Source organism: Dendrobates tinctorius, unplaced genomic scaffold, assembly GCF_039654945.1.
Source record: "Dendrobates tinctorius isolate UK_male_01 unplaced genomic scaffold, ASM3965494v1 ptg000011l, whole genome shotgun sequence".
NCBI lineage: Eukaryota > Metazoa > Chordata > Amphibia > Anura > Dendrobatidae > Dendrobates > Dendrobates tinctorius.
In genome coordinates, this window is record NW_027361679.1 from 117,410,238 (window position 1) to 117,434,364 (window position 24,127).

At 46.3% G+C, this 24,127-nt stretch overlaps 2 protein-coding genes across 2 annotated transcripts in view; both read left to right on the forward strand.

The window, feature by feature from the left end:
• SLC39A3 (solute carrier family 39 member 3) overlaps positions 1-24,127 on the forward strand; it is a 131,080-nt gene that overhangs the window by 55,769 nt on the left and 51,184 nt on the right. The gene's annotated exons all lie outside the window — the stretch shown is intronic.
• GNG7 (G protein subunit gamma 7) overlaps positions 3,562-24,127 on the forward strand; it is a 269,067-nt gene continuing 248,501 nt past the window's right edge. The window contains exon 1 of the mRNA XM_073546854.1: positions 3,562-3,672. The gene's annotated coding sequence lies outside the window, so the exon portion shown is untranslated. The remainder of the gene's footprint in view (positions 3,673-24,127) is intronic.

Genomic DNA, 24,127 nt, shown 5'->3' on the forward strand with positions numbered 1-24,127 from the left:
TCTGGTCTTGTTTTCATGTGCTTCTGGTGCTTCTGGTCTTGTATTCATGTACTTATGGTGCTTCTGGTCTTGTTTTCATGTACTTATGGTGCTTCTGGTCTTGTATTCATGTACTTATGATGCTTCTGGTCTTGTATTCATGTGCTTATGGTGCTTCTGGTCTTGTATTCATGTGCTTCTGGTGCTTCTGGTCTTGTTTTCATGTGCTTCTGGTCTTGTATTCATGTACTTATGGTGCTTCTGGTCTTGCATTCATGTACTTATGGTGCTTCTGGTCTTGTATTCATGTACTTATGATGCTTCTGGTCTTGTTTTCATGTGCTTATGGTGCTTCTGGTCTTGTATTCATGTACTTATGATGCTTCTGGTCTTGTATTCATGTGCTTCTGGTGCTTCTGGTCTTGTTTTCATGTGCTTCTGGTCTTGTATTCATGTACTTATGGTGCTTCTGGTCTTGCATTCATGTACTTATGGTGCTTCTGGTCTTGTTTTCATGTACTTATGGTGCTTTTGGTCTTGTATTCATGTACTTATGGTGCTTTTGGTCTTGTATTCATCTACTTATGGTGCTTCTGGTCTTGTATTCATGTACTTATGGTGCTTCTGGTCTTGTATTCATGTACTTATGGTGCTTTTGGTCTTGTATTCATGTACATATGGTGCTTTTGGTCTTGTATTCATGTGCTTATAATGCTTCTGGTCTTGTTTTCATGTACTTATGGGGCTTCTGGTCTTGTTTTCATGTACTTATGGGGCTTCTGGTCTTGTATTCATCTACTTATGGTGCTTCTGGTCTTGTTTTCATGTACTTATGGTGCTTCTGGTCTTGTATTCATGTACTTATGGTGCTTCTGGTCTTGTATTCATGTACTTATGGTGCTTCTGGTCTTGTTTTCATGTGCTTATGGTGCTTCTGGTCTTGTTTTCATGTGCTTATGGTGCTTCTGGTCTTGTATTCATGTACTTATGGTGCTTCTGGTCTTGTTTTCATGTGCTTATGGGGCTTCTGGTCTTGTATTCATGTACTTATGGTGCTTCTGGTCTTGTATTCATCTACTTATGGTGCTTCTGGTCTTGTTTTCATGTACTTATGGTGCTTCTGGTCTTGTTTTCATGTGCTTATGGTGCTTCTGGTCTTGTTTTCATGTGCTTATGGTGCTTCTGGTCTTGTATTCATGTACTTATGGTGCTTCTGGTCTTGTATTCATGTACTTATGGTGCTTCTGGTCTTGTATTCATGTACTTATGGGGCTTCTGGTCTTGTTTTCATGTACTTATGGGGCTTCTGGTCTTGTATTCATCTACTTATGGTGCTTCTGGTCTTGTTTTCATGTACTTATGGTGCTTCTGGTCTTGTATTCATGTACTTATGGTGCTTCTGGTCTTGTTTTCATGTGCTTATGGTGCTTCTGGTCTTGTATTCATGTACTTATGGTGCTTCTGGTCTTGTTTTCATGTGCTTATGGTGCTTCTGGTCTTGTATTCATGTACTTATGGTGCTTCTGGTCTTGTATTCATGTACTTATGGTGCTTCTGGTCTTGTGTTCATGTGCTTATGGTCTTGTATTCATGTGCTTCTGGTGCTTCTGGTCTTGTTTTCATGTGCTTCTGGTCTTGTATTCATGTACTTATGGTGCTTCTGGTCTTACATTCATGTACTTATGGTGCTTCTGGTCTTGTATTCATGTACTTATGGTGCTTTTGGTCTTGTATTCATGTACATATGGTGCTTTTGGTCTTGTATTCATGTACTTATGCTGCTTCTGGCCTTGTTTTCATGTGCTTATAATGCTTCTGGTCTTGTTTTCATGTACTTATGGGGCTTCTGGTCTTGTTTTCATGAACTTATGGTGCTTCTGGTCTTGTATTCATGTACTTATGGTGCTTCTGGTCTTGTATTCATGTAGTGGTTTTGGTGACATCTTCATGTAGTGATAGATTTACAGATGTGACTATGACTGAGTGTGCAGGGCACATGCAGAGATGGGTGAGCGATGTTTGTGGCGAACAAAGGAAGGTATGTGGCCGCAGGCATTTTTTATTAAATGCGTCCCCCCTCAGGTAGGCAGGAGGTAGCACACAAGGCAGGTGCCTACCCTGGTCCCTGCCCTGGAGTGCTGCTCATGAGTGACAAATTACAGCATGTCCCTGAATGATTCATCAAGGAGCGGGGCGCCACAGAGTGAGGGAGAGCAGGAAACTGCTGCGTGTGGCTCTTTACCAGAGAGACTAGCTGGATGTGTGCAGAGGAGGTGAGCATCCTGATAGCACAAGCCGCTACCCAGCTGCAGCACAGAGGAGAAGGAGAGCACAAGCCCCTAAACAGCTGCAGCACGGAGTAGAAGGAGAGTACAAGCCCCTACCCAGCTGCAGCACGGAGAAGGAGAGCACAAGCCCCTACCCAGCTGCAGCACGGAGGAGAGGGAAAGCACAAGCCCCTACACAGCTGCAGCACGGAGGAGAGGGAAAGCACAAGCCCCTACACAGCTGCAGCACGGAGGAGAGGGAAAGCACAAGCCCCTACACAGCTGCAGCACGGAGGAGAGGGAAAGCACAAGCCCCTACACAGCTGCAGCACGGAGGAGAAGGAGAGCACAAGCCCCTACACAGCTGCAGCACGGAGGAGAGGGAGAGCACAAGCCCCTACCTAGCTGCAGCACGGAGGAGAAGGAAAGCACAAGCCCCTACCCAGCTGCAGCACGGAGGAGAGGGAAAGCACAAGCCCCTACCCAGCTGCAGCACGGAGGAGAAGGAGAGTACAAGCCCCTACCCAGCTGCAGCACGGAGGAGGAGAGCACAAGCCCCTACCCAGCTGCAGCACGGAGGAGAGGGAAAGCACAAGCCCCTACACAGCTGCAGCACGGAGAAGGAGAGCACAAGCCCCTACCCAGCTGCAGCACGGAGGAGAGGGAAAGCACTAGCCCCTACACAGCTGCAGCACGGAGGAGAAGGAGAGTACAAGCCCCTACCCAGCTGCAGCACGGAGGAGAGCACAAGCCCCTACCCAGCTGCAGCACGGAGGAGAGGGAAAGCACAAGCCCCTACACAGCTGCAGCACGGAGGAGAAGGAGAGCACAAGCCCCTACCCAGCTGCAGCACGGAGGAGAGGGAAAGCACAAGCCCCTACCCAGCTGCAGCACGGAGGAGAGGGAAAGCGCAAGCCCCTACCCAGCTGCAGCACGGAGGAGAGGGAAAGCACAAGCCCCTACACAGCTGCAGCACGGAGGAGAAGGAGAGCACAAGCCCCTACCCAGCTGCAGCACGGAGGAGAGGGAAAGCACAAGCCCCTACCCAGCTGCAGCACGGAGGAGAGGGAAAGCACAAGCCCCTACCCAGCTGCAGCACGGAGGAGAGGGAAAGCACAAGCCCCTACCCAGCTGCAGCACGGAGGAGAGGGAAAGCACAAGCCCCTACCCAGCTGCAGCACGGAGGAGAGGGAAAGCACAAGCCCCTACCCAGCTGCAGCACGGAGGAGAGGGAAAGCACAAGCCCACCAAGCTATATGGACTGAAGGGGCCGCATGTATGTGCAGGAGTTGTGCACACGCAGGAGCAGGCACAGAGCTGCACGTACTGGAGCAGGAGGAGAAGCTGGGAGCAGCAGCTGACACTGCAGAGGAGCCGCGGGCTGCAGCACGGAGGGCGATGCTGTGAGGAGGACACGACGGACGAGGTGAGAGGCTGCGCCGCCGCTTCCCTCATTAGCAACATTACCATTATGGCAGCAGTGATGGCATCTGAGGAAAAATCCTGCAGCGGGAGAGTCAGCATTAATGGGGGAGCAGCTCTGTACATGTACAGTGTGAGGGAGGCAGCCTCATGTATTGTATCAGGGCCATTATCATTGCTGGTAGTCAGCTAGGTATGTCACCAATCGTGTGTGTGTGTGGAGCAAATTACCTATATCTATGGATCACATTGTGTCATAAAATATTTATATCTATCACATACTATCAATGTATCTATCTAACATCTCTGTATCTATAGTAATATTTATATTTCTATCTGATGTCATATAAATTCTCACCAACATTAGGGCAACACTGTACCCAGGTGTATATATATAATATATCTGTAATTTGCACCTTATGCCAATTGCGGGGCCCTCTCGCCCTGTATCTGCTCACCTATAACCCATAGACAGATCTTCGTGCCCCCATGCCCTATACAATGGCCTGGCACCACTTTGCCATGACCACGGCAGCGTTAACCTTGAACTGGTAGAAGTTCAGTTGTTGGACCATGTGCAGACCCCCCACTCACACTGTGGGCACATGCAGTCTCCCACCATGAGCCTGTGCTTGGTGTATAGGTTAGGTCAGGGTGTCTGATTCCATGAGCCTGTGCTTGGTGTATAGGGTAGGTCAGGGTGACTGATTCCATGAGCCTGTGCTTGGTGTATAGGGTAGGTCAGGGTGTCTGATTCCATGAGCCTGTGCTTGGTGTATAGGGTAGGTCAGGGTGACTGATTCCATGAGCCTGTGCTTGGTGTATAGGGTAGGTCAGGGTGTCTGATTCCATGAGTCTGTGCTTGGTGTATAGGTTAGGTCAGGGTGTCTGATTCCATGAGCCTGTGCTTGGTGTATAGGGTAGGTCAGGGTGTCTGATTCCATGAGCCTGTGCTTGGTGTATAGGGTAGGTCAGGGTGTCTGATTCCATGAGCCTGTGCTTGGTGTATAGGGTAGGTCAGGGTCACTGATTCCATGAGCCTGTGCTTGGTGTATAGGGTAGGTCAGGGTGACTGATTCCATGAGCCTGTGCTTGGTATATAGGGTAGGTCAGGGTGACTGATTCCATGAGTCTGTGCTTGGTGTATAGGGTAGGTCAGGGTGTCTGATTCCATGAGCCTGTGCTTGGTGTATAGGGTAGGTCAGGGTGACTGATTCCATGAACCTGTGCTTGGTGTATAGGGTAGGTCAGGGTGACTGATTCCATGAGCCTGTGCTTGGTGTATAGGGTAGGTCAGGGTGTCTGATTCCATGAGCCTGTGCTTGGTGTATAGGGTAGGTCAGGGTGACTGATTCCATGAGCCTGTGCTTGGTGTATAGGGTAGGTCAGGGTGACTGATTCCATGAGTCTGTGCTTGGTGTATAGGGTAGGTCAGGGTGTCTGATTCCATGAGCCTGTGCTTGGTGTATAGGGTAGGTCAGGGTGACTGATTCCATGAGCCTGTGCTTGGTGTATAGGGTAGGTCAGGGTGACTGATTCCATGAGCCTGTGCTTGGTGTATAGGTTAGGTCAGGGTGTCTGATTCCATGAGCCTGTGCTTGGTGTATAGGGTAGGTCAGGGTGACTGATTCCATGAGCCTGTGCTTGGTGTATAGGGTAGGTCAGGGTGACTGATTCCATGAGTCTGTGCTTGGTGTATAGGGTAGGTCAGGGTGTCTGATTCCATGAGCCTGTGCTTGGTGTATAGGGTAGGTCAGGGTGTCTGATTCCATGAGCCTGTGCTTGATGTATAGGGTAGGTCAGGGTGACTGATTCCATGAGCCTGTGCTTGATGTATAGGGTAGGTCATGGTGCCTGATTCAGCACATCCACCGCATCGCTATTAACCATACACTGCTGCCTCTGCTTTTTTTTTTTTTTTTTACAATGAATTATTGCAGTGAAAGCTAAGTGATCACAATCCGAGCCTGCAGATTCATATAGATCATGTCTCTACCGGCAAGCTATCATTCCAGAGGCATTTGCAGTTCTCTCATCTCTTGGTTTTTATGTGGGAAGGGGCTCCGCTTCTTGTCATTCGCTCTGGATTGCGGGATCAGTCATGACTTTACTCCTACAGGTCAGGAGAATGGGAATTGTGCTGCAATGCTAGTCTCATTATCGAGGTATCCCCCACATAACAGGAATGCGTCACATACAAGACCTGAATGACTCACGCGACAAAACACAAATGCGTCATCAATTAGGTTCTGCGATTTTCCCTCATGGTTCCCTCTGCTAAATCCGTACAGTCACTGCTAGAATGGCAATAATAACCATCATTTAAATGCTCATGGTAAAATCCAGAGAAAATCATTGATAGCGTTTTGAAGATAATTTCCAAATTGCCCCATTAGAGAACACATTTTTTATTATTATTTCATCATCTTTGGTGTTTTAAAGGACAAGATTAAATAGAGGAAATTATTTTCATTTATTTAGCTAGCCTTCAATGGCTAAATATGGTGGCTCAGTGGTTAGCACTGCAGCCTTGCAGCTCTGTGGTCCTGGGCTCAAATCCCACCAAAAACAACATCTGCGAGGAGTTTGTATGTTCTCCCCGTGTTTGTGTGGGGTTCCTCCAGGTACTCCAGTTTCCTCCCACATTACAAAGACATACTGATAGGGATTCTAGATTGTGAGCCCCATTGGGGACAGCGATGATAATGTCTGTAAGGTGCTGTGGAATTAATGGTGATATACGGTAAGTGACGCAAATAAATAATGATATTGAAATCATATAATTATATAAAAGGTTCTTTAGTATATAGTAAATATCTTTATGGCTGTGTTTTATTATTGTCATGTTTCCTATTGAGTAAATATTATTGTCATGTTTCCTATTGCGATTTTACCTTTCTATAGAGATTTAACATGACATGGATAGCATCATCCATCCGCCAATATTTAGTTTGAGGGGTTTGGTTCCTTACGGTGATATGAGTGAATGTGTTATGTTTGTCCCTTCGCTATGACGCCGAAAATATATCTCCCATAAATATCGGATCAATGCAATCTCCAATATTAATCACTGGCCACTGGCTCCAAAAAGTCTCAGAACAGTGCTTTGATCAGAGGAAGCTCTAACCTGGGAAGTGTACTTCCCCACCTCTGCGTAAACAAATCCCTGTCCTGGAGACTGGTTCCCAGAACTGATTTCCTGTGGTAATTACCTGGTCACTGCAAGAGGTCCCCACTTCAGTGGAGGTTGAAGTGTCAGCTCCTTCTCACTTCCCCAGTTATAATTAGTTTCTCTCTTCCCCAATGATATGTAATCCCATATATTCACTGTGAAGTCCTACTTCAATGGAGGTTTAAGTGTCAATTCTTTGTCACTTCTCCAGTAATAAATATGCTCAATGTGAGGGTGATATGTCCTATTTCTGGAATTGTCTGCATGGATTTAAATTTTTCTCTAGGATACCTCCCCCTTTTAGAGTTGGCATGAGAGGCTGATTTACAGATTGTCTCGCAAGCCCATCTTGTGGCACAACCTCCTTGGATTCTATAATAGCCTCTCATTCTTGGACTTGTAGATGGGATTCTCCATGAGGTCACTCGGTGCCTCAAGACTGGCATCTGGGTAGTGCAGTCTGAAACTACTGGCTAGAGGTAGCCAAAAGCAACATTATCGCCCCAACCTCACAGGAAGCGTCTGGGACCTGCTCTGGGTCAGTAACTGGACCTATCTTACTGGATGATGAGGGTCCAGAAGGCAGTGCTTTACCTGTGTTCTGGGCAATCAGACTGCAGCTGACAGCGGCTATGTAGGCTGTTTCTCCAGGGGATAACAACACTTTCCCCTCACCCTGACAGACTGGGGATACTACTTTCCCACCATCCTGACTAACTGTGAGTACCACTTTCCCACCATCCTGACAGACTGTGGGTAACACTTTTCCTTCACCTTGACAGGCTGTGGGATACACTTTTCCTCCATCCTGGCAGGCTGTGAATAACGCTTTCCCATCACCCTGACATGCTGTAAGTAACACTTTTCTTCACCTTGACAGATTGTGGGACACACTTTCTAATCATCCTGACAGGCTGTGGATAACACTTTCCCATCACCCTGATAGGCTGTGAAAATCACTTTTTCATCACCCTGTCAGGCTATGGGTACCGGTTTCCCATCCCCCCAACAAGCTGTGGGCAGCACTTTTTCCCACCCCGACAGGCTATGGGTACACTCTTTCCCATCACCCTGACAGGCTGTGGGCAACACTTTTCCCTACCCTGATAGGCTATGGGTACACTTTCCCATCACCCTGACAGGCTGTGGGCAACACTTTTCCCTACCCTAAGAGGCTATGGTTACACTCTTTCTCTATCACCCTGACAGGCTATGGGACACACTTTCCCATCATCCTGACAGGCTGGAGATAAAACTTTTCCCCACTCCTCGAAACCTCAAGAGCAGTGCTAGTCATAGGGCAGCTACCGCCGACCATGTGACAGACCGCCGTGACACTGGTCAGCTGCACGGGACTACCTGCTTGATGATCCCCGTGCCTGTTCACATCACTCTTAGCATTGATGCTCGCTCCTTTTAGAGGATCCTCAACAATGTATTCCCGCAGTGTGACATGGCTGACTTCTGTACAACGAAACATATTATCCTGTCAAAGACTGAACCTGTCAAAGACTGAACTCCTGGTGTTTCCTCCCGCTACTAATGTACCTATACCCGACATTGCTATTTCTGTGTGTGGTTCCACTATTACTCCCCAGCAACATGCCCGCTGTCTTGGGGTCATACTTGATTCCGAGCTTTCCTTTGCCCCCCACATTCGATCACTGGCTCGCTCTTGTCATCTGCACCTCAAAAACATTTCTAGAATTCGACCTTTTCTTACTTTTGACTCTGCAAAAACTCTTACTGTTTCTCTTATTCATTCTCGTCTCGACTATTGTAACTCTCTTCTAATCGGTCTCCCTCTTACCAAACTCTCCCCTCTCCAATCTGTCTTGAATGCTGCAGCCAGGATCATATTCCTCACCAATCATTACACCGATGCCTCTACCTTGTGCCAGTCATTACACTGGCTACCCATCCACTCCAGAATTCAGTATAAACTTATTACCCTCACCCACAAAGCCCTCCATGGCTCAGCACCACCCTACATCTCCTCCCTTGTTTCAGTATACCACCCTACCCGCGCCCTCCGTTCTGCTGATGACCTGAGGTTAGTATCCTCAATAGTCAGAACCTCCCACTCCCGTCTCCAAGACTTTACACGTGCCGCGCCAATTCTTTGGAATGCACTTCCCAGGTCAATACGATTAGTCCCCAATCCCCACAATTTTAAGCGTGTCCTGAAAACGCATTTATTCAGACTGGCATATCGCCTCAACACATTAACCTAACCTATCCCTGTGTGGCAGAGCCAAAAGTTTTACCATAACCAGGTTCCCAGCATCATGTTCCCACATGCTTTATGCATCCATTAGCCCTCTGTGTATGTACTGTTACACACTTAACATTATGGCTGGTCCATACAATAAGAGCAACTGTTACCACCCACCTTTCGTGTCTACCTCTCTCCTCATAGACTGTAAGCTTGCGAGCAGGGCCCTCACTCCTCTTGTTATTTGTTATAATCTACTGTATGTGATTATTGTTATGCTGTAATGTCTATTGTCTGTACAAATCCCCTCTGAAATGTAAAGTGCTGCGGAATATGTCGGCGCTATAAAAATAAAATTTATTATTATTATTATTATTATCATCGTGCATGACATTGACATCCAAGATATTGGAGAAACCGCCAGGGACCCGCCTGTAGGACTAGTCACCTGTGCAGCTCAGTCCTCAGCAGTTATTAAAAGTATGTTTTTCTCTGAAACGCCACAGCATTACAAGGACAATCATACAGGGCTGTGATACTACAGCCAGTGGCTGTTACATGCCGAACATTGTTTGGGAAGCATGCATCAGCAGACAGGTTCCCTTTAAAGGTGTTGTCCAGGCTTGGGATAAAAGTGTGCAGTAAATCTATAAATCTATGTGACTGCAGACTGCCAAATCATGACAAGGTGCAGTGCGCCTGCTGTCATCAGTCCGATCAAGTGTGATCGGGTGGTCATGCAATGGCGCGTATGCTATTTGCACGTGCCAACTAGATAAGTTTGGCGTCTTTCAGTAGAAAAGAATTGAGAGAAGCTGAAAAAGTGTAGTCCACACATGACTGCAAGTTGGATACCTGCGGTCACATGACCAGCTGCTCACATCAGCAATACTGGGGCCATTATTACTGTACATGGGGGGACTCAGGGGACATTATTGCTGTTCATGGGGGGACTCAGGGGACATTATTGCTGTACATGGGTGGACTCAGGACATTATTACTGTACATGGGGGACTCAGGGGACATTATTACTGTACATGGGTGGACTCAGGGGACATTATTACTGTACATGGGGGGACTCAGGATATTATTACTGTACATGGGGGGACTCAGGGGACATTATTACTGTACATGGGGGATTCAGGGGACATTATTACTGTACATGGAGGGACTCAGGGGACATTATTACTGTACATGGGGGACTCAGGGGACATTATTGTACATGGGGGGACTCAGGGGACATTATTACTGTTCATGGTGGGACTCAGGGGACATTACTGTACATGGGGCGATCGGACATTATTACTGTACATGGGGTAGTCGGACATTATTACTTAGTACATGGGAGGACTCAGGGACATTATTACAGTACATGGGGGGACTCAAGGGGTATTATTACTGTGCATGGGGGGACTCGGGGCATTATTAAATGTTAAAATAAGTAGAACTCGGCACTCGAGGTATGCAACAAGAATTACCGTATATACTCGTGTATAAGCCGACCCGTGAATAAGCCAACCCCCCTAATTTTGCCACAAAAAACTGGGAAAACTTATTGACTCGTGTATAAGCCTAGGGTGGAAAATGCAGCAGCTACTGGTAAATTTCAAAAATAAAAATAGATACCAATAAAAGTAAAATTAATTGAGACATCAGTAGGTTAAATGTTTTTGAATATCCATATTGAATCAGGAGCTCCATATAATGCTCCATACAAAATACACCCCATATAATGCTGCACAAAGGTTAATAATGGCCCCATAAGATGCTCCATAGAATAATATACCCCATATAATGCTCCATAAAGGTTATGGCCCCATAAAATGCTCCATAGATTATGCCCCCATAAAATGCCTCATAGAATATGCCCCCATGTGCTGCTCAATAGAATATGCCCCCATATGCTGCTTCATAGATTATGCCCCCATATGCTGCCACATAGAATATGCCCCCATATGCTGCTCCATGGAATATGCCCCCATATGCTGCTCCATGGAATATGCCCCCATATGCTGCTCCATGGAATATGCCCCCATATGCTGCCCCATGGAATATGCCCCCATTTACTGCCCCATGGAATATGCCCCCATATGCTGCCCCATGGAATATGCCCCCATATGCTGCCCCATGGAATATGCCCCCATATGCTGCCCCATAGAATATGCCCCCATATGCTGCTCCATAGAATATGCCCCCATATGCTGCTCCATAGATTATTCCCCCATATGCTGCCCCATATATTATGCCCCCATATGCTGCAAAAAAAAAAAATGCCATACTCACCTCTCCTGCTCAGGACCCGGCACCTGTGATATTCACCTGATCGGGGTCCATCGCTGCTCACCACTGTCTGCGCGTCCTCTGTCAGTGACTGGTCAGCCAGCAGAAGGCGCAGCGCGCACTAACCACGTCACCGCGCCCCCTGCTGGCTAAACATCACGGACACAGGAAGCAGCAGATGGCGGTGAGCAGCGTGGGAATGAGGACAGGTGAATATCGCTATACTCTCCCGTCCTGGAACGTCTCTGCAGCCTCGCTTCTCCACTGTCTCCCTTCCTGCCTTTAGCAGTCACGTGATACCGCTCATTACCACTTATGAATATGCGCATATTCATGAGTTTAATGAGCGGTACCATGTGACCGCTGAAGGCAGGAAGGGAGACAGTGGAGAAGCGAGGGGGCTGCAGAGAGTTCCAGGACGGGTAAGTATGATCTGTGACACCCCCGCCCCCCTCCCCCGTTGACCCCAGGTATATGACTCGTGTATAAGCCGAGAGGGGGACTTTCAGCCCCAAAAAATGGGCTGAAAATCTCGGCTTATGCACGAGTATATATGGTACATTATATTCACAATCTAATTAGTCCAATGTGAATACAATTTCATTCTTGTTGCATACCTCTGTTGAGTGCCAAGAGAAAAATTCTATCATTAATTGGAACCCTACTCGGGCAATTCCTCACAGATCCGGAGTACCGTACACTAATTATTAAATGTTTAGAATGCCATTAAGACGCATTATTTTCTATAGGGGCACCAGTAGCATAGCGAACAGGTGGCAGAGGCTTCGGTCACCGGGACCATTTGTTCCGAGAGGGCCACCCAGAGCTACCACCACTCCTAACTGTATCGGCATATGCAGCACGCCAATACAGTTAACCCCTTAATCCCTGGGCCATTTTTCGTTTTTGCATTTTCATTTTTCCCTTCCCTTTTTCCCAGAGCCATAACTTTTTTATTTTTCTGTAAAAATAGCCATGTGAAGGATTGTTTTTTGGCCGAACAAGTTGTGCTTTTGAACGACACCATTGGTTTTAACATATCGTGTACTGGAAAACAGGAAAAAAAATTCCAAGTGCGGTGAAATTGCAAAAAAAAGTGCAATCCCACCCTTTTTTTTTTTTTTTTTTACTATGTTTACTAAATGCTAAAACTGACCTGCCATTATGATTCTTCAGGTCATTACGAGTTCATAGTCACCAAACAAGTCTAGGTTCTTTTTTCTTTAAGTGGTGAGAAAAAAATCCAAACTTTGTTAAAAAAAGAAAAAAATGGCGCCATTTTCCGAGACCCATAGCATCTCAATTTTTCGTGATTTTGGGCTCGGTGAGGGCTTATTTTTTTGAGCGCCGAGCTGCCGTTTTTATTGATACCATTTTGGTGTAGTTACAATCTTTTGATCGCCCTTTATTGCATTTTAATACAATGTAGCAGCGAACAAAAAACCTTAATTCTGATGTTTTGCATTTTTTTTCTCGTTATGCCGTTTATCGATCAGGTTAATTTTTTTTTATATTGATAGATCGGGCGATTGTGAATACGGCGATACCAAATATGTTTATGTTTGATTTTTTTTTTATTGATTTATTTTGAATGAGGCGAAAAGGGTGTGATTTGAACTTTTATGATTTTTTTTAATTTTTTTATATTTTTAAAAACTTCAATAGTCTCCATGGAAGACTAGAAGCTGCACTGGCGATGATCAGATTGCCTGTATGTAGCAGAAATGCCCACTTGCTATGAGCGCCGACCACCGGGCAATGACAACCATAGAGGTTTGCTGGAGACTAGTGATGAGCGAGTATACTCGTTGCTTGGGTTTTCCCGAGCATGCTTGGGTGTCCGAGTATTTTGGTGTGCTCTGAGATTTACCGTATATACTCGTGTATAAGCCGAGATTTTCAGCCCATTTTTTGTGGCTGAAAGTCCCCCTCTCGGCTTATACGCGAGTCATATATGCCAGGGGGTCGGTGGGGGAGGGGGAGCGGTGGTGTCAGATCATACTTACCCCCCCTGGCACGGTCTCTGCAGCCCCCGCGTCTCCCACGGTCTTATCTCCTTCCTTCAGCGGTCACGTGGTACCGCTCATTAAAGTCATGAATATGCACATATTCATGACTTTAATGAGCGGTACCACGTGACCACTGAAGGAAGGAGCCTGAGACCGGGAGAAGCGAGGCTGCAGAGATCGCGCCAGGAGGGGGTAAGTATATGTGATATTCACCTGTCCCTGCTCCATCGCTGCGCGCTGCTCTGTCCTCCGCTTCCTCTGTCTGTGATGTTCAGGTCAGAAGGTGCGGTGATGTAGTTAGTGTGCGCCACGCCCTCTGCCTGACCAATCCCTGACGGAGAGACCCGGAAGACAGCGGCATGCAGTAATGGAGCGGGGATTGGTAAATATTGCCAGTGCCGGGGTCCTGAGCCAGTGGTGACCCTGGCACCTGTCCCCCATAGCGTGCCGATGTCTCCGCCTGCTCAGGACACCGGCACCTGGCCCCCCGCGACGAGAGGTAAGTATGTCATTTTTTTTTATTTGCAGCAGCAGCATATGGGGCCTATTCTATGGAGCATTTTATGGGGCATAAACTATAGGGGCATAATCTATGGAGCATTTTATGGGGGCATAATCTATGGAGCATCTTATGGGGCAGCATATGGGGGCATTATCTATGGAGCATCTTATGGGGGCATAAACTATGGAGCATCTTATGGGGGCATAATCTATGGAGCATCTTATGGGGCAGCATATGGGGGCATAATCTATGGAGCAGCATATGGGGGCATAATCTATGGAGCATCTTATGGGGCATAATCTATGGAGCATTTTATGGGGCAGCATATGGGGCATATTATTCTATGGAGCATCTTATGGGGCCATTATTAACCTTTGTGCAGCATTATATGGGGCGTATTTTGTATGGAGCATCTTATGGGGCCATCATGAACTGTATGGAGCATTATATGGGGCTCCTGATTCAATATGGATATTCATAAACATTTAACCTACTGATGTCTCAATTCATTTTACTTTTATTGGTATCTATTTTTATTTTTGAAATTTTCCAGTAGCTGCTGCATTTTCCACCCTCGGCTTATTCACGAGTCAATAAGTTTTCCCAGTTTTTTGTGGCAAAGTTAGGGGGGTCAGCTTATACACGGGTCGGCTTATACGCGAGTACATATGGTAGTTTTCGTCTTCTCAGCTGCATGATTTGCGGCTGCTAGACAGGCTGAATACATGTGAGGAATGCCTATATGTTAGGGAATTCCCACATGTAATCAGGTTGTCTAGCAGCCGTAAATCATTCAGCTACTTAGATAAAAACTAAATCTCCGAGCACGCCCAAATACTCGGAGGACACTCGAGTATGCGAGTATACTCGCTCATCACTACTGGAGACCTCTGTTTGTCACGCCAACCCATCGGTGACCCGTGATCACGTGGACCGTGGGCCAGAAGTACGAGTTAAATGCCACTGTCAGAGATTGATAGTGGCATTTAATGGGTTAACAGCCACGGGTGAATCGCGATTCCACCCACGGCTGTTAGAGACACATGTCAGTTGTTCAAAACAGCAGACAAGTACTGGGAAGTATGTGGGCTCAGCTCCAAAGCCCACATCAAAGGGAGGGATTCCGACGTGGGCGTATTATTAAGCCTAGCATCGGAAAGGGGTGGTCCGAAGTTAGACTAAATTTATTTCTAAATTCCTAACTATTTAGTGCTGTAATCTAAGCTGTTTTCTAATATATTTGTATTAAAAATCCCCTATCCTTTCCTAACTACACTATCTAACTCTATTTTTTTCCTGTGTCATGACGCTTCGTTTTGAAAATCCCAGTGCATGTTGGTATACTCAATTGAAGCTTCATAAGAGCAGGGGGCAGACTCTGCAGTCAATGTTACAGGCCCTGCCACCTCCCTGAAAGGAAGAGTTATTAGTGACACTCATTTCAAGGGCCCTACTGCGTCTCTCTCGGTAAACTGGGCACTGTGCGGTCTGCACAGTGACATAATCTGCTCTGTTATTGGTTCAGATCAGTAATAATCAGCTAACAGCAGAGTGGGGTCAGAAAATCCAGTGAGCAGAAGACTAGTTGGGTCACTGGCAGTATCGCTCTGTAGGCGGTTGATTACTGATCTGAGCCAACAACAGAGCAGATTCTGTCACTGTGCAGACTGCACAGTGCCCAGCTCACAGGGAGAGACCCTGCAGGTTTAAGCACAGCCCCTGAAACGAGCCTCACTGATGACGCTTCATTTCAGGGAGGGGGCAGGAACTGTGACAGTGACCACAGCCTCTGCCCCCTGCTCGGATGATGCTTTGTTTGAGTATTCCAGCATTCACTGGGATTCCCAAAGTATTTTGAGGAAAAAAAAAATAGCTTACAGCACTAAATAGAGATTTAGAATGAAATTTAGTTTGACTTCCGACCACCCCTTTAAGCTTTGCTGTAATGCAGGGCGACATGATCTTTGAACTACTGCTCTACATTTTTTGTCACTTTAACCCCTTTCTGCCATATGACGTACTATTCCGTCCATGTTCCCTGGGACGTAATTCCCATGGACGGAATATGCGATCAGCCGTGCTCACAGGGGAGCGCGGCTGATCGCGGCCTGTGAGTCACAGACCGCTCCCGGCACTTTAACCAAACATGATCGCAGCGTTCCGGGAGCCGGCAGAGGGGCCTCCATGACGCGGTGTCCTGATCAATGCCATGGGGACCCGATGTCGTCACGACGACATCCGGGTCTCCACTGCTAAAAGACTTCCTGGCATGCGCAGTCTCTCAGGTCAGTATGCAACTTTGTGCAGCGCTGACAGCTTCTATAGCATGCAGACCTGCATGCTATAGAAGTGATCAGCCTGCACAAAATGAGTGTCCCATAGTGGGACACAATGTAAACGTAAAAATGAAATAAAAAATTTTTTTTTAAATAATTGTAAAAATATTTTAAAAAAAGAATAATAATAAAAATCAATATTTATTCAATCAATAAATAAATATTTAAATAAAAAAATCTACACAATAAAAGTACATATATTTAGTATTGCCGCGTCCGTAACGACCTGCCCTATAAAAGTGTCCCACTAGTTAACCCCTTTAGTGAACACCATAAAAAAAGGACAAGGCAATAAAACAATGCTTTATCATCATGCCGCTGAACAAAAAGTGGAATAACACGCGATCAAAAAGACGGATATAAATAAACGTGGTACTGCTGAAAACGTAATCTTCTCCCGCAGAAAACAAGCTCCCATACAGCATCATTAGCGAAAAAACAAAAAAATTATAGCTCTCAAAATACAGCGATGCAAAAATAATTATTCTTTATATAAAATAGTTTTTATTGTATAAAAGCGCCAAAACATAAAAAAAAATAAATGAGGCATCGCTGTAATTGTACTGACCCGAAGCGGCGCTCCTTCCCTTCCAAGCTCTGCCATGCGCCCAAACAGTGGTTTACCTGCATATATGGGGTATCAGCGTGCTCCGGACAAATTCTACAAAATCTTTTGGGGTCCAATTTCTCCTACCGTATTACCCTTGGTAAAATAAAACAAATTGGATCTGAAGTAAATTTTTTGTGAAAAAAAGTTAACATGCAAACCACCCGTGGGTGTAAAGGGGGTTAAGCCTTCCCATGGTTTGCTGAATAAAAGGGAGTGCAGCTCCATGATGAGTGCTCTGTAGTCATGGGCGAGCATACTCGTTGCTTGGGTGTCCTTCGAGTATTTTGGCATGCTCGGAGATTTAGTTTCTGTCTCCGTAGCTGCATGATTTGCAGACCGAATGAATTTATGTGGGGATTGCTTGTTTGTTAGGGAATCCCCATATGTATTCAAGCTGTCTAGCAGCCACAAATCATGCAGTTGCGTTGACAAAAAACGAAATCTCTGAGCACGCCCAAATACTCGGAGATCACCTGAACATGCTCGGGAATACCCGAGCAACGAGTATACTCACTCATCACTAGTGCTCTGTTGTCTACATTGTTTATCAGGCACAGTTCTGTACATTTTGAGTATTACTTATGTGTATCAAAACCATGGAAGTCTCTATCTAAACTATTGCCAAGGTGATGGAAAACCAATTTACCATCGTTTTACTTTCTTATGAAAATTTCATTAAAAAGTTTTCAGTCTTCTTCAGTGTCATTATCAGTGAAATTGTACATGGTTGTTGTAGTTGAAGACTTTGCTGTGGTCCTTTCTTTCTTTCTTGTAATGGTTGGAATGTACATGCATGAAGCCTACATCAGCAGCATCTTAATTCTAGGCCCTAAATGAAGCTAGCTTGTTTGTGTGGCAATTCTCTTTCCGTGTGGTCTGTGATGAACGAAGATTGTTACCCCCAAAATGCATTTTAGACGTCACCCCTATAAAAATCTTATTAGCACTGTCTCATTACTGGTACAATGCTTGTGAAAATATGCTTTACTTCATATGAAAATGACGGAGCTTTGATGCACCTATGCCCATGGTTTGGCTATGAGATTGGTGTTTTGGACAGCCTAGCTTGTGATGGACAGCGCTCGCTCCTAGAGCGTACACTGCCCTGCATGTGTGCGCATATGCATTGCTACTGGCCATACTGATTGTGGATACACATAGTGGCTGGTCATGTTCTACTCCCTCAGATGAGTGTGGGTCAAATCCTCCACCAACTTTTAACTTAAGCTGTGGATAGTTGATGATTTGGGACAACCCTTTTAACATTGGCACCAGTGTCCTCACAATATGTAATATGATGGCACTGTATAACCAAAGAATAATAATAAGTCAACTGTTCCTGTTGCTATTTTTCAGTTTGTGACAAGAGAAAGGTATTGACTCACTTTGTCATCAAAGGGTAGGATTAAGATGAAAGGTTAACTCCTCTGTCATAAAGTTGGATGGTGACAATAGAAGATCATACAATTGACAAAAAGTGGTTTGCTGGGTCACCATCTGCCTATTCCTGCACAGTGACCTCTGCATAAGTCAAAGAGCATAATCACAAAACTCTCATAAAAGCCAGTGAGCCATTTTCTGACTGGTGTCTTGAGTCCAGGCAAAAGAAAATCCCACAAACTCCAGGCTGTTAAAATACATGTAGACACTAATTACATTAGTTTCATTTTATACTTACAGTACATTTACTTGGAGGAAGCTGGCCTAATGCTATCTGCATCCTCCCAGCATTCCTATATATGGTGATGACATTGTTTCTCGTCATTAAATCACTATTGCTAGTGTACTGCATAAAGCAGAATCCTGGAAGGATAACAGATTATCTCTTCCCAGCATCCTGCTGTTTAAATGGATGTTTCTATGAAAACAGCCAATGTTTTCTTTCTGCATTTGGGGTCTAATGTCTGTGTTTAGCACATTTGCAATATAAAGCTAAGAATTTAATTTTAGTTTGATTAAAAATACAAAATTGATGCAGTGTCACTTTTATGTTAGCATGGGATACTGTAATAAGTCTGATCTGCAGGTAGCATGTGATAGAACGGGAGGAGTTAAACATTGAAATTGCAACACCAAGAAGGAAAAGTTGTGGAATTAGGGAAATCACAGGATTGATAGACTTGTTAATGTTGTGCAAATTATGGAAAAATACTTGTACTTACACACCGCTTGTAACGCTCTACTAAGGAGCCAGACAGCGCACAGCGAGACAGATGGAAAAGAAGCACTGCAACTAGGAAAATATTACAGGAACACCCTTGAATCTTGACCTGCTCAACCCTGAGCTCAAGAACACCCCTACACGGGTTCTTTCACCCCGTGCTGCAATCACGTTCCTATCCCTGTCCTGCCATAAGCACACCCCTAGCTAGTGTTTGGGGTAACAGGAATGCTTGTCCTGCTCTATAATGAAAACACAAAGGGAAACCGACAAGGGTAAAAGAAAACAGCAATTACTTTGTGCACCAAGACTGTAACGAGCTGGGTGGTGGAAGCAATGTGCCAAAGCCCAAGGAAGACCTGGAGGGGCGTGACTAGGAGCCTCACCCAGTCCGACCATGGACATGCAGCAGCTAACGACACCGCGGTCCGTGGAGAGACTAGGGAGGTGATCCAGGTGCTACTCCAGGACTGACCTTGGGTAGATGGGGGCTGACCCTAGGAACGGGTAACTGGATGACCTGGGGGAATGTCCAACAGATGGAGGCAGGCAGAGAAGATGACAGGAACTGCAGGTGCAGACAGGACAGTCTGACGGAGAAATGAGCACTGGTAGGTGCAGCTGGCTTGGTTGCCGTTGAGGTGAGCACTGGCGGGTGCAGCTGGCTCAGCTGCCATTGAGTTGAGCACTCGTGGGTGCAGCTTGCTTGGCTGCCGTTGAGGTAAGCACTGGCGGGTGCAGCTGGCTCAGCTGCCGTTGAGGTGAACACTGGCGTGTGCAGCTGGCTCGGCTGCCATTGAGGTGTGCATTGGCGGGTGCACCTGGCTCAGCTGCCGTTGAGGTGATCACTGGCAGGTGTAGCTGGCTTGGCTGCCATTGAGTTGAGCACTGGCGGGTGCAGCTGGCTTGGCTGCCATTGAGGTGAGCACTGGCCTGTGCAGCGGACTCGGCTACCGTTGAAGGAAGCAGTGTCGGGTGCAGCAGACTTGACTGCCGTTGAGGAAAGCACTGGTGGGTGCAATGGACTGAGCTATCGTTCAAGGAAGCTCTGGCGGATGCAGCAGACTTGGCTATCGTTGAAGGACACACTGTTGGGTGCAGCAGACTCGGATACCATTGAAGGAAGCACTGGTGGGTGCAGCAGGCTGAGATGCAAGTACTTGGACCTGAGAACTGACAAGCGTGTTTGGAACAAACTCACAACATTGCACAGGCACCTTCATGTTGGAGGAGGTGGTTTAAATAGTAAGTGACCTCCAGCTATTGGCTGGGGACACTTTGGAGGAATGTACTCGGCCCCTTTAAGAAAGAGGAAGTGTGCGTGTGAGCTCTTTAACACAGTGCCTGAAGATCTGCTAGGAGTGCATGCACCCCGGGCAACAGCAGACCCGGAAGGAGCAGGACGGGAGCCTCGGTGGTGAGTACGCTGGTTTCTCTGCAGAAGGAGAGAGGGACTGCAGGCAGAGAAGTGGGCGCTACACAGACTAAGGAAATGTACATAAAGGGAGAGGCAAACCAAAGGTAGATAATGAGAAGAAAGACCCCCTTCAAACTTTCAAACAGAAATCTTCAGAGATGACTTCTAAATGTCTTCTCATTCCACAGCTCTCAGCTTCAAACTAATTCCAAGGTATGGCATGCTATAACTGGCAAGTACCCAAGCTAAGATACCAGAGTGGATTGGAGAAAATCAAAACAGCTGAGATAATTCAGGACTGATGGCTTTATGAGACAAGCAGAAGAGTTTAACATGTGCAACCAAGGGAACAAGGGAAATCTGTGTAGCTAACTGGCAAGCAAAGCAATTCAAACCAGTGCAGGCATGTGTGTAGCCAAACGCTGTGATCCTCTGACCCCTGAAATAGAGGAAACCACTCTCTGTTGCAATATCTCTGTGATACCGTGGCATATTATCAATGATGTTTTTACTGAAATGTGCTGCCACTCCAAATACTATTGGGCACGCAAATCATCATGATCCGCTGCTGGCAGCTCCCTTTGCGGTTGCCAGCCAATGACGTCCCAGATGTGCTTGATGGGAGACAGGTTCAGAGACACTGCAGGACATGCTAGCATGTTTAGGCCATGTAGGTTGTGCAAAGTAGCAAGAACAACACACCTGGCGTTATCATGTTGACAAAATACTCCTGGGGTACATTGGAGAAATGGCCATACCACTGGCTCTATAAACAAATCAATCTAACAGCGAGCGAGGTAAAATATTTCTGTGAGTGCATTTTCTTTCAGAGGCGCTAAGCAACCATGGATGGATGGCATAGCTTTTTTGTGAGGTTGGTGTCTATTGATTTGTCGTCTTCTGGTATGCTTGAGAGGGGCGACCAAATCAATAACTGATGCAAGTGTAACATTGAAAAAAAAGTATCTGTTCTGTGTTGTGGAGTGAAGATATGGTGGACAGTGGTAGGGCTGGCCTTAGCCTGAATGGGTAAAATATCAATAGGGTGGCAGCACCAAAGAGTAGTTTTGCATCAGTTACCCAGGACGCAAGCAAGGGCAAGAGGCCATTTTTAAAAAATATTCCTAAGAACATTGATTTAGGGTTTCTATCCAAAGTTTTTTTTGACCTAATATGACTCCACCCATATATATTGTACTATAAATTCCTTTGAACATGTAGTGTGGAATCTGCATATCAAATGTACATTAATTCCACTACGTCTGAACTCACGCTTAAAGGGGAATTCTGATATTATACACTTACTAGAAATAAGGCCCAATGCTATTGCATTGGGAGTACGGTGAAATGAACATCTGCCGGTGGGCGGCTCAGCCAATGAGCGGTGCCATGCGGCTGTGGCGAGGGATTTGAATCCCCCGCCAAAGCTGCGCGGCACCGCTCATTGGCTGAGCGCCCCTGGCGCTCCGCCAATGAGTGGCGCAGGATTAAAATCCCCCACCCCGCCGGCTGAGCCAATGAGCGGTGCCACGCGGGATTTGAATGCATGCATGGCCCTCTCACCCCCCTATCCTGGTATGCATGGTCCTCTCACCCCCCTATCATGATATGCATGGTCCCCTCACCCCCCTTTCCTGGTATGCATGGCCCTCTCACCCCCCTATCCTGGTATGCATGGTCCTATCACCCCCCCTATCCTGGTATGCATGGTCCTCTCACCCCCCCTATCCTGGTATGCATGGTCCCTTCACCCCCCAATCCTGGTATGCATGGTCCCCTCGCCCCCCTTTCCTGATATGCATGGTACTGTAAACCCCCCAATCCTGATATGCATGGTCCCCCTCACCCCCAAATCCTGGTATGCATAGGCCCCTCACCCACTATCCTGGTATGCATGGTCCCTCTCACCCCTATTAAACACATACAAAAAACCCCATTTATACTCGCCTTTCTTCCCTGTGCTCCAGCGCTGTCACGTTCTGTTGGAGGTCGGGGGAGGAGTGTGGCGCTGGAGTACGCGCATGCCCATACCGCGCTGTACGGCGCCAAATTGCTGAAGACACACTGTAAATGTGTCTTCAGTAAAATGGCGCCGGATAGAGCTATGCACATGCCCATACCGCACTGTCCGGCGCCAAATTGCTGAAGACACACTGCAAATGTGTCTTCAGTAAAATGACGATGGATACCGCTTTGCGCATGCGTGATTCTGATGCCACACTCCTGCCCCGGTCTCCGGTGAGAAGAGAAGCGCTGCGACAACGTTCCTCCCGGTCAGGTAAGTATGTAATGCCCCGCCGGCTGAGCCAAAGAGCGGTGCCGCCCGGGATTTGAATCCCCCGCCAAGCCTCATCCGGTGGTCAGCTCAGCCAATGATGCTCATTGGCTCAGCCGGCGGGGCAGGGGATTTGAATCCCAGCCGCTATATCGGAATACCCATAACTTGGGTGTTCCAATATGGCGGTGCCATTTTTATCACAGCTTCCGGCCGCGGTGGATTGTGAGAAAGCGACACAATCGCTGGAAGCTGTGACAGAGCCGATTGGCAATTATATATTAGAAGCTGTATCCATGGATATTACATAAAGGGATAGTATATGCAGATCTCACCAATGGGACCCACATCTATCTCAAACATGAGGCACTACTGCTTTTCATGGAGAGGTGGTCAAAATTCCTATACACATGAAGGGTAATTCTGCCATCTCTTGGCTGAGAGCAGCGCGTGTCATGGCCGAATTGGTGAGATTGGCATCTAGTATATATTTCTGGCAAATCCTGTGGATAAGCTGTAAATGGGTAAGATGAGAATACCAGATGATGTACAATGTAGCTGGGGATTGTACAAAGTGAGAAAAAAAATATTTGCTTTCCTTCATAATCTGCATCATAAAGTGCCCATAGGTTATATGGCGCATTGCCTCTCCAGTGACCTGAACATGGAAGTGCAGCACTACATACACAACATGGAGAGGTGTGGCACAGTTTGTGGAAGAATACCGAAATATAATCCTAAATAACCCCTTTAATAAGTGTGGGCTCACACCATTTAGTAATGCTGCAAATAATTTTGCACAAAGTCTATAAACAAATCCACGCCTTGGATATTGGTGCAAATTTGTGTGTGATTTTCTTGTCTGTTATGAAAAGAAATGAAAAAGTCAATGGATAGAAAAATATACAATACATTGTACATAATACATCAGCAGAACCTTATAATACAGACGTCAGCCTCTGCTGAACCTCATAATACACACCTCAGCCCAGCGTCGCACTGGAGTAGTTTGGGCCCACCAGAGAAAATCATTCTTGGGGCCCAGCATGCCTAAGGGGTACTAGCTGCAGAGATTTCCCTTAGCTTCCATCTTGTCAAGCTGATAATCAGGTATTTTTTCCAATTACACTGCTCAAAAAAATAAAGGGAACACTAAAATACCACAGCCTAGATATCTCTGAATGAAATATTCCAGTTGCAAAGTTTTATTCATTGCATAGTGGAATGTGTTCTGAACAATAAAACATAACAATTATCAATGTAAATCAAAATGAATATCCCATGGAGGTATAGATTTGGAATTATACTCAAAATCAAAGTGGAAAATCAAATTACAGGCTGATCCAACTTCAATGGAAATGCCTCATGACAAGGAAATGATGCTCAGTAGAGTTGAGCGAAACGGGTCGAAAAAATTCAAAAGTCGCCGACTTTAGGCAAAGTCGGGTTTCATGAAACGAAACCCGACCCTAGGATGAGGTC